The sequence below is a fragment of the Mustela nigripes genome, chromosome 12, assembly GCF_022355385.1.
Source record: "Mustela nigripes isolate SB6536 chromosome 12, MUSNIG.SB6536, whole genome shotgun sequence".
NCBI lineage: Eukaryota > Metazoa > Chordata > Mammalia > Carnivora > Mustelidae > Mustela > Mustela nigripes.
The window spans coordinates 45,653,343-45,664,652 of NC_081568.1; the positions used below are offsets into that span (position 1 = coordinate 45,653,343).

Sequence of the window (11,310 nt, forward strand, 5' to 3'; positions counted from 1 at the left end):
ATTAGGGATGTTATCAGCCATAATTTGTTCAAATAAACCTGCCCTTTTTGCTACTCTTCTTCTTCTGGGACTCCTGTGATAGATATATTTTGCTTTATGAAATTGCTGAATTCCCTAAGTCTGTATTTGTGATCTAATAGTTTTCTTTTCCCTCTTCTTTTCAGCTTCATTATTTCCCATAATTTTATCTTGTATATCACCTATTCGATCCTCTGCTTCATCCATCTTCATTGAGATTACATCCAGTGAGTTTTGCTTCTCAGTTATACCATTTTAAAAATTTCAACCTGACTAGTTGTTAGGTCTTTTATGCCTATAGGCATAAAAGGGTTTCTCTGTCTTCTTTGCTTTTTTCAAGTCCAGCTAGTAGTCTTTTGACTGTTGATCTAAATTCTTATTCAGATATATTGCTTATATTGTTTTCAGGAAGTCCTTGCCTGTGATACCTTCATGACCTTTCTTTTGGGGAGAATTCCTCCATCTTGTCATTTTGGCTAAGTTTCTTTCTTTTGTGTTATCATTAAAACTTGTTATACTTCCTGCACCTCAGAGTAATGTTATGTTGAAAAAGGGTCATACACTGTCCAGGGCCTGGCACTTCAGGAAGTGTTTCTGGTGTATACTGTGTGCACTCTGCTGTTGTGTTTTGGCTGCTCTTTCCTATGGGTCCATCCTCTGCAGAGTTCCTCCTTACTTGCAGTGGGGAGTGCCTGGACCTTCATCTAGGTGTGGTTTGATTTGCTGGTTGAAAAAGGCCTGGAAAAAAGGAAAGGAAAAGAAAAAAGAGAGAGGGAGAGGGAGAGAGAGAGAGAGAGAAAGGAAAGAAAAGCCTTTAAAACAAAAAGAGGAAAGGAAAGGGAATGAAAAAACAAACAAGCAAACAAACCAGACATTCAAAAAATAAACACAAAAACACTGTAAGCCTGATTCCAAAGAAAAGGAAAGAAAAAAAATAAAAATAATAGAAGAAGTCTATTCCCAAAAAGAGAAAGAGATAGAAGGAAATGAGAAAGCAAACTAACAAACACACAAAAAACTATAAGCCTGATTCCAAAGGAAGAAGAAAAAAGAAAAAAAAAAATCCAGCCTCATCCCATTTCCACCAGAACTGAAGGGGATGCTGTACGGCACTGTATGACCAGTAGACATGGGGCGTGGGCTGCTGCCTGCATTGTTTTTCTTGGGGGGAAGCTCCTTATGCTGGCTCAGAGTCAATCCTGCCCCAGTAAAAACAGCACTTGTCAAGCCAGGGCGGGGGAGTGGGGAAAGCTCAGGGTTTGAGCGGCTCTTACCTCCACTGGGGTCTGCTGAGTTGCTCTCTGATGTCCCACCATGTTGGTAGAGCAGTAAATTGGCACCACCTCACTCTTTTCTCCCTGGACAGGGGATCTCATACCCCCTACGTATCCCCATGAAGTTCGGGAAACCGTCACAGAAAAGAAAGGGCCCACTCTCCTGCATTTATCTCCAGTGGCTGGGATTCAAAACTCCAAATCTTAAAGGAGCCCACACTGCTCAGATTCTGCTCCCTCAACTGGGTTAGAGGCTTGTTGACTCTAACACCCTTTGTTCCAGAAAAGACAGTCCCCCATCCTGCGTGATGCATGGATTCTATGCTGAGGCACCACCAAAAGCAGCTACCATGTTTTTCAGCCTCTGCACGTGCCTTTGTTTGCTGCCGCTGAAAGGCCATTTTCTGGGACCTCCAGGGTCTTTGGTCCTTGGAGAGGCAATATACCCTCTTCCAAATGTACTCCAGGAAGGAGAGCTGCTTTCCCAGTGCGACCCCAGAGGTCCCTACACCACTTCATGTGGGCAGAGCCCACCTTCCAAGTAAGGGACTTGAATGAATTGTTATTTTCACTTATGTCCCAAGGAGACTCATGAAAATTCCACTCTGGAAAGCAAGGGATGGCAATATTAATATTAAACAAAGTGGAACGTAAGGAAAAGGCATTACATAAAACTAAAAGGGTTGTTGAGAACACATATTGAGGACATACTCTGCAGTCAATTTGAGAGAATTTCTTTTTTATAAATATATTTTTTTAAGATTTTATTTATTTATTTGACAGAGAGAGATCACAAGTAGACGGAGAGGCAGGCAGAGAGAGAGACAGAGAGAGGGAAGCAGGCTTCCTGCCGAGCAGAGAGCCCGATGTGGGACTCGATCCCAGGACCCTGAGATCATGACCTGAGCCGAAGGCAGCGGCTTAACCCACTGAGCCACCCAGGCGCCCGAGAGAATTTCTAAGCCTCTTGATGGTCATTGATAAATCCCAAGTATCTATAGTGGACTCCAGGATAAGAAATTTTCATTTGAATGATTTAAGTTTATTTATCTATCTGGCCACAGTTCTTTGCTCTTTCCCTATATACATGCAACTTGCAATGTGACTTTGCAGGTCCTCTTATTATTAAGTGACCTCTTGAACTTGGGCTGACTTTGTGACTTCTTTAGGGAGTAGAATGTGCCAGAAGTGACAGTTTGCTGTTTCCAGTCTAGGCCTTCTGTGCTTCCTCTTTCTTTCTTAGACCTCTGCTTCTGCCATCGTGACACGGACAGGCTAAGCGGGGGGAGGATGAGAGACCACGGGGTAGAGTTCTGGGTTCCCAGCTTACAGCCAGCCAACCACTAGACATGCAAGAGAGCCCAGCCTACATCAGCACAGCTCTCTTCCTAACCAAAAACCTGTAATCAAGCATGAATGAATCCAGCTGAGACCATAAAAACCACCACAGCTGACGTATCAATTCATGAAGAGTAATAAGTTCTTACAGTATAAGCCACTGAGGTTTGAGGTGGTTACATAATAATAGCTGTGAGAACTATTTCAAACTTTGTACTCCAAAGAGAATACTTATCTGTATCAGATGGCTTTGATTTAGAAATCAATTTGTAAAATTGATTCCAGGCCTGTTACAAAGAAGACCTCAGTAGATTCTCCCAAATAAGAATTATGTAGACTACTTTTAAAAATCCTAATGCCTTAAAACTAGAAATTTTGTTCTTTTTAAGAAAATTTAAACATAATCTACTTGATAATGGAACACTCCTAACTCTTTGTTCTTTGACAAGAGAAGAAAAAAATTCCTGAAATGGACAGTTCCTGTGAGTCCTATTAAGAAATGCAAATGATAAAATAGGTATGAGAAAGAGGCATAAATCATGCAGAGAAGATGAAGAATCCTGTGTAGGAATGTTCTGGATGGTCCAGCCACAAACAGACTCCCTCTACTACAACAGGACTGTTCTAGTGGAAAGACGGCCCATGATGCTAGGACTCAATACCAGGATCCGTTGTAGCTACCCTAAAAGGGTCAGATGTCAGTGCACTGTGCTTTCTAAAATACATAGTCTCACAGTCTTTGACCACCTCCTCACATTGTTCTCTTTCTTTTCTGAATTTCTCATGGGTATAGATGATGGACAGGAATGTCATGACTTGAACCCTAGCTATAAGGGTGTCTAGAAAAGTAATTTTTAATTTTCTGTGCTCTTAAAGCATGTCCCCGTCCTCCAGCTAGAGACTACTGTAAACACAGTCATAACTGCACATGGTGGATTTTCCTAACTTGTTGCAGCAACGGAGAACACACATCCTATGGAACCATGAGGACCCCTCCACATGAGGGAGTTAGAACCTATTACAGGATTTGGCCTTTGGTTGGGTGATTTATGGAGGGTCCAAGGAACCAAAGATTCACTCTAGGTAGGATGCCATCAGAAAGTTATGTGTGGGGGGATTTTATGATCAAATATCTTAATAAATAAATTTTACATACAGGCAAACTATAAAGGAGGTCATTGGTAAAGAATTAACAGTCACTTATTTTAGACAAGAGAGGGGTACGTTTGGTATTTTGTGGGTGGCACAGTGACCTTATTTTTGTCTGTTTAGACAAAATTATGGTGTGGAATTCCTTTATCTCATTTAATCATGGTCTCAGAGTGACCCTGTCTGAGCTGGTATTATGTGAGATGGTTTATGGCCAACAGGAGAACAACATAGCTTACTGTTGAATGCCTAACCAGCTTCCAAATGTCAAAGGCTGCTCTTTTCTTTCTCAAGTGTGACCTTGGAGGGAACCAGAGTGGCTGCTGAGAAAGCAAATTTACTGTATTTGCCCCAGGTATCATTGTACTTAGTGGTGAAACTCTGGTGTTTCCCACCAAGGTCAAGTACAAGTCTAGTATACCTGCTATCCATAGTCATTTAATATTTCCCAGAAGCTGAGTGAAAGCAGTGAGACAAAATGAAATAAGAGAAAAATCTTCAGAATGGAGGAGATAAATTGTTACTTGCATATATTTGCCTACCTGGGGACCCAAGAAAAACAACCAAAAAATTATTAGAAATAAGGAGTTTAATAAGGCAGTTGGTTATAAAACCAGTACAAACAATCAGCACATCTTTTAAATGAGCAGGCATCAGTTAGAAAATACAATTTAAAAAAGACATTAAGATAGACAATATTTAGGAATAAACTTGACATAAGAAAAGTATGCAGAACCCATATAAATAAAACTAAAACTTCACTGGGAGACTTGAAGACTTAAATAAATGGAGGGCATAGCACATTCTTGGATGGCATAACTCAATAATTCTGCCATTTCAATTCTAATAAAAATGTCAAAAGTATTTTTTTAATTAGACAATATAATTCTAAGGTCACCTGGGAAGATTAATAAAAGGCTGAAGAATTTTTGGAAGATTGAAGGGTGACTTACACTGCTAGAAAGAAAGATTTATTATCAAAGTAGCATGGTTCTTGTGTAAGAATAAAAATAGCCCCCCAACGAGGCTCAAGTATATACATTTGGTGCAGGATAAGCTGGGATTTAAATGTTCTTTAGCTTCTGCTTCAGATGTAGAAAGCTGTTAAAGCACATCGCTCCGGCCCTAACAATGAGGACACGATAGATAAACTACAAAATCTCGACTTCTGTTGAGCCTGGGAGGAGGGGTCAGCTGATTCAGAAGAGACACCAGTCCCTCTGAGGTGAGGTGGGCTTCACAGCCTCTACACTCCCCTGGAGAATAAGAGGTGGAGGCACAGCCCTCCCTGTGGGGGTCAGAAAGCAGCAAAACCTGTAACCAGTAACCCTGTCAAATCTACTGGTGTGTTATATGCACACCCAGAATAGCTGAGGTAGCCAAGGAATTCACTCAGCGGGGAACCTTCCCACAGACTTCCACCAGGTGCTTGCCAGTAACACTGGGGCCAGAGACTGGCTGCCTCCAAGCCCTTCTTGGAGGTGCAGGTAGGGGAGAGGCAAGTCATGGTTGTTGGGGACACAGAATGCCGTGTACTTCCTTGCCTCCTTCTCTTGTAGGATCAAAAGACTTAGCTACCAGGAGTAAGGGCAGCAAACTCACTGGTTCACAGACTCAAAGTGAGGTGGGGCGCGAGGCCCTGCCCACTTCGCAGGAAGATGTTCCTTGGAAGCTTCCAGTCTCTAGGCGGGGTGGTGTCTCTCACTGCCAGGGCAGACAGACAGAGATGCTGAGCACGGTAGGTGCATGAAAGGCACTTGATAAAATGGAACATCTGTTTGTGATGTTCACAAACTCTCCGCAAACTAGAATTTCCTCTGCCCGATAAAGGATATCTACCAAAGCCCTGTAGCCAGCATCGTCCTTAGGGGTAAAAGACTGAACCTCTAAATCATGGCCCTCCATACAACGGAATACTGCTCATCAGTAAGAAGGGTGAATTGTTGATACAAGCAACAATACCGATGAACCTGAGAAGCATCCTGCTAAGTGAAGGAAGCCAGACTCAAGACTCCCTGCTGTGTGCTGATATAGGGTCAGTCACTGGGAAGAGGCAAAACTTTAGGGACCTCAAACAGATCCGTTGCTGCCAGGGGCCGGGGTGTGGGAGTGCGGGACTGACTACAAAAGGGCTCAAGTGAGTTTTGCGGGATGATGGGAATATTCCATCTCTATGTCCTGCTCCTGGTGGTGACGACAAAGGAAGAAAGGGTTGTGGCATACACCATGCCTCAATCATCATCAAACCACCTGAAGAAGAATAACTTCTGATTTCTCACATCTTAAAAGAAGATAACTTCTAAATAGATTATGGACATGATTGAAAAAAATCAAACCATTAATATACAGGAAATACAGGTGATGTATACATAGGGAATAAAAACGTAAAACATAACAAGGAAGTGAAGACCTTATCACAGTGATTATACATAGGATAGTGATTGCCCAGAGGTAAGGGGAGCGTGTCCTTGAGAACAGACCGGGAATCTCTTGTCTCTCCCTCCCCACCTCCCCTCTCCCCTCCCCCTCCCCTCTGTCTCTATCTCCACCTCAATAATACAGAAGATAGTTACATGGATGGTTGTCTTATGATCAGTTATCACTGTGCAGCCTGCTGTATATGTACCACATTTTATCATAGAAAAAAAGGTAAAATTGGGGTCCAAATGTAATTTTCTACATTTTACACACAGAGGATTTAGGCACTGAGAGGCCAAGTCTGTTGAAGATTAATTTCTCCCATTACCTAGTATGATTCTCTACTCCCAATCCGATGCTCCGCTAGCCAAAGCAGTCACACAGCTTAGCACAAGTTAGCAGACTCTGAATCTTATAAACCAAGGCCAGTTCAAGAGGACCTAGGTTACAGATAATGAGATGGTTAATAAAAAAATGAACAAATGGTGCAATCTGAGTTAGAATGGTGGAAGCCTTTTAAACATCAAAGTAAAGGCAGAAGCCATAAAGGAAGAGATCAATAAATTCAACTACTCTCACATTAAAAATGACATACAAATTTTGAAGTATCAAAGCAAAATCAAAAGACAACATGCAATTGGGGAAAATATTTTTAAAATACATGGCAGATAGCAGGTTAACATTCTTGAAATCCAAAGAGTCCTTAAAATCAATAAAACCAATAGCAGAATAGGCAAGGAATACAGATAAGCCATTTTTAAGGAAAGGAATATATATTTTTAATAAGCCTTTAAAAATGTTCATTCTCTCTAGTAATCTAATAGTTGCACACTAAAATTGTGTCCTCATCACACATTCAGTTGTCTAGGATTAGAGAGAACAGAAACACCTAGTACTGAGAGGTTAGAGAAAAGAGAGCACTCTGTAGCGTTTGGTAGAAGAACAGTTCAGCATCAAGAGCCTCAGAAATTCCGTATTCTTTGATTTACAGTTATGCTCAAAGATATTTATAATAGTGATAATTGGAAGTGACCTGAGACATTCCAGTGATGGGGAACTGGCTAGATTGTGTTACTTTTTTTGGCTCTTTCTAGCCGAAATGGCACCTCCGTGTGACGTAGAAAAGGCTCCTCTTGCTCCAGGGAGATCTCACCCCATCCTGTCCCACAGCTGGTGCAGGCAGCAGCTCGTATCTTGGATACCATGGCTGATACTGCACAGGGTGGTGTCTTTGAATAATTTTGAATGACATAAGAATATGTTCACTATATACTATTAATCACATAAAATGTATGAAGTGCCAAGAATAGTTTCTGGAATGTAATAAAAGCCATTATTTTATTAATTTATTTTTATAGAAAACCTAGATTTATTTGCTAAACCATTTCAAAGACCAAACAGGGATCATCTGAAGTACTCTGAGGTCTTCATCCCCGTGTCACTTGTGGGTATGGAAACTAACCTTAGAGGTTAAACATTGAAGGCTATAACCTAAGAGGTCTCTAACAAAACAGATGGGCGAGACATGGTGAAAGGAGACAAAACTGGTCAGAAGCACTTGTGTTTGTGCTAGTATATGTGGCCGGGATGTTTCCCAAGAGGCTCCCTAAAGATGCCCAAGTGAATTTATCTGGGTCCCAAATTAGTAAAAAGACCCTTCCCCCTGTGGAGAATGAGAAGAGGCCAGGATTTCTCTGAGATCTCTTGTCTTTCTTTTTAACGGGTTGGGGGATCCTGAGATTCTAAAGGGGTGTATATCTTAGACGCAGCCTCCCTCCTTCCCATCCAGTCTACCTACCCCTTCAAGCACCTGCTCATTGTCTGCACGTGAGCCTGCTGGGTGACAGAAGATCCGTAGAGTGAAGGCAGGAACTGTAGACCCCCCGAGAAGGGACCTATACCCAGAAAGTTTGGGGTCGATGATAAACTCAGATGCCCTCTTGGCTAAGTTAATTTGCCTTTACTAATAAAGGTCATAGTTTTTTTTTTTTTTTTTTTTTGCTCGTGACAACTTTTCATCTCAATAGAGTCTGCCTCAAAAATGAAAGGGTTCAGGTAAGTTTTGGAGAAGGAAACAGACTTTCAACAACATCCACTCCATGGTAGAGGCACCAAGTTCTTTCCTACGTTTGTGAGTAAAATCCCACAGCATCATACATCATTCTCAGTGATCCCCATCCGCAGCCCCACACTGGCCAGCAACTGTTAGGATCTACTGCCATCCCGTCTTCATAACCTGTTACTGACTCTCCTGTCCGGACTCCAGCCATGTTATACTGGCTGCTCACAGCTTGGGAAAACATTCCTTCTCATCTCTGCAGCGTGGCTTGGCCTTCTGCTGGTAAATGGATAGTCCTTCTTCATCAGTGTAAAATGTAGGGATGTCTCCCTGCCCCCGTTCAGGTGCCTCCGTATCACACTCTTCATGGTCATCTTAATCCTCAGGAGCTGGATGCAAAGCCTGAATGTTGCCTCCAATGCTCATTTATCACCAGGCACAAATCAAAATTCAGCAATCGCTTCAACATTATTGTTATCATCACTGGATTCTTCTTCTGCAAGAGACTTTTTTTTTTAATCTTTGTGAGCACAAGCCGAAGGGAGGGGCAGAGGGAGAGGGAGGTGCAGACTCCCCACTGAGCAGGGAGCCCCAAGACCCTGAGATCATTACCTGAGCTGAAGGCCTATGCCCTACCAACTCAGTCACCCAGGTACCTCTCTGCAACAGATTCTTGTGATTTGTCTACCAGATTCGGCATTCACCGTAACCTACGAACGCTCTCATGGATAGGCATTTTAGGTTCCTGAACATTGCACGCAAACTAATGGTGGGGTGTTCCAGGGAGAATCCTAATCCAGAGCCATATAACCAAGACAGGCAGCTCTCAGGGATGCCAAGGGTCCAGGCCCTGGCTCATCAGCACAGCCTCCGTATGTGGCTGCTGCCAGAGCCCCTCAGCCAAGCTAGTTCTGGGGAAACTTTGGAGGAAGCTTACAGTTGTCCCTCGTCCTGCCCGGTAAGAGCTATTATTTTAAACGTAGACTTTTCAGTGTATACACAAGCCCAGCTTAACAAAGAATAAGTAATGTATGCATAGAAAGAAAACTAGAAAAAAAATTAGAAGGATATATATCAAGATTTTAAGATTTTACATTGGGCTGGTAAGATTATAGGCAACTTTTATTTGTACTTTTTATGTTTTTCTATACTTTTGATATTTTCAGGGTGGAATATATATTACCTAGGTAATTAGAAAAAAAAACAAACAAACCGTTAAATCCAAAATAAATCTCATTTAAAGGGCGGGGCAGAACCAGGTCAACAATACAGCTCACCTGGGAGAATTGCGGGCTTTTGGCTACATTCATTACTTTGAGTTTTCACATAAAAGCTTAAACTTTATGAATGGAGAGAAAAATCAGCGGAGAGCAACTGTTTAGAATGGCGTTCAGCGATAGTGGTGGAAATGAGCCTATTAGAATGTGGAAACGAGAGGAGCTGTGTGACACGGGCCATCCATGTGCAGGTTGTAACCTGAGCAAAACTGTCTTCTGACCCAGTCCTGCTCCTCACAGATGTTCGGGGTTTAAAGAAAGCTTGGCACGGGGCAGAGAACAGATGGAGAACACAGTGGGAAGCCCCCGTGCCCTCCACCCAGTGATTAATGGGGGAGATAAGGAGAGAGCAGGCTTTTTGGAGTCCATACTTTAGCCTAAATTGACTTTTTAACATGGCTAGTTCCTTTGTATCTGAGTTCCCTGTTCTGATAAGGTGGTGGGGGCAAAGTGAGAGTGCTAAATGTAACATGGTTTCTTTTCCCTTAAGCCACTGGTGTTAATTACTGGTGTTAACTGGGAAGAGAAAACCCACAGGCTGAGTGAAATGATCAGATGTCCATGTCCTTAAAACTGAGCTTAATCTTTACCCCCTTCCCTCTCTATCTCTTTCTCTAATGTTCTCCGGAACTGTTTACAACCCTCCAGTGACCCCTCATAGGCCTCAGAGCAAAGTTCAAACTCTTCATGTTGGCACAAAAGACCGCTTTTCATTCTAGCATCTCCCCCATGTCACCACATTCTCCAACCACACCAAACTAGCTTTAGTTCTCTTAAACACGGATGGCATATTATTTTGCGTTTCTGTATACTTATAGACTTACTAATATTATCAAATGCCGGCTGTGTACCAGGCACTGTGCTAAAAGTATTAGCTTCATGCTCATCCTATCCTGTCTCTATTTTATAAAGGAGAAACCTGAGGTTCAAAGACAGTTAAGTACTTGGCCTACAATCACATAGTAAGTGGCAGTGTCAGAATTTGAACCCACATTTTTAAAAAACTGCTTTACTGAGCTATGATTGACATACAAAAAAGCTGTAGCTATTTAGTGTATACAACTTGATGTGTTTGGAGATAAGTATACACCTGCGAAACCAATATTACTATCAGTGCCACCAACTTACCCATCACCCTCAAAAAGCTTTGACTCCAAGGCTTGAATTCTTTTTTTTTCTTTAATTCTGGTAAAATAGATATGATATGAAACTTACCACTTTTTTTTTTTTTAAGATTTTTTTATTTATCAGATAGGGATCACAAGTAGGCAGAGCAGCAGGCAGAGAGAGTGGGGGAGGCAGGCTCCCTGCTGAGCAGAGAGCCTGATGCGGGGCTCCATCCCAGAACCCTGGGATCATGACCTAAGCTGAAGGCAGAGGCTTTAACCCACTGAGCCGCCTCGGCGCCCCAAAACTTACCAGTTAACCATTTTTAAGTGTCTGGTTCTGCAGCATTAGCTGTGTTTACATTGTTGTGAAACCAACACCTTCCATTTCCACAACTTTCCATCTTCCCCGACCTGAAACTCCGCTCCCATTAAACGTGAAGTCCTCAGTTCTCCAACCTCCAGCCTCTGGAAACAATCCTTCTACTCTCTATGAATTGAGCCATTCTAGGTAGCTCATGCAAGTGGAATCATACAGTATTTGTCTTTTTTGATGATCAGCTTATTTAATTAAGTTCAATTAATTCAAAGTTCATCCATGCTCTAGCAGGTGTCAGAATTTATTTCCTTTTTAAGGCTGAGCACTATCCCGTTGTGTGTATCTATCACAT

At 42.2% G+C, this 11,310-nt stretch overlaps 1 pseudogene; it reads right to left on the reverse strand.

Annotated features, from left to right (window-relative positions):
- Positions 1-8,361: 8,361 nt before the first annotated feature.
- LOC132027521 (methylosome subunit pICln-like) lies at positions 8,362-10,665 on the reverse strand (annotated as a pseudogene).
- Between the last annotated feature and the right edge of the window lie 645 nt (positions 10,666-11,310).